We start from the raw sequence: 347 nt of genomic DNA, 5'->3' as shown, positions 1-347 counted from the left end.
TCTGTGTCTTTGTCATGGAGAGAAGTTGGGGAGGGCAGTCTTGGGCCAAAGGCGATACCAACAGTACAGAGAACATATAATACCTGGGTGGCTCAGTGATTAAGCGCCTGCCTTCGGCTCGGGTCCTGGGATCGAGTCCTGCATCAGGTCCCCTACAGGGCCTGCTTCTCCCTCTATGTCTCTGCCTCTCTGTGTCCCTCATGAATAAATACATCTTTTTAAAAATAATACTTAAGGTTAAGCATGCACACTTGGCACATGGCCAAGGTCCAGATCCAATGATTGTACTGGTAAAGACACAAGACCCATTTTTAGATCCAGACCATTTATTTATTTAAGCATGAGAA

Source organism: Canis lupus, chromosome 1 (assembly GCF_003254725.2).
Source record: "Canis lupus dingo isolate Sandy chromosome 1, ASM325472v2, whole genome shotgun sequence".
Lineage (NCBI taxonomy): Eukaryota > Metazoa > Chordata > Mammalia > Carnivora > Canidae > Canis > Canis lupus.
The sequence above is the reverse complement of the archived record's forward strand: the minus strand, read 5'-3'. Positions refer to the sequence as shown.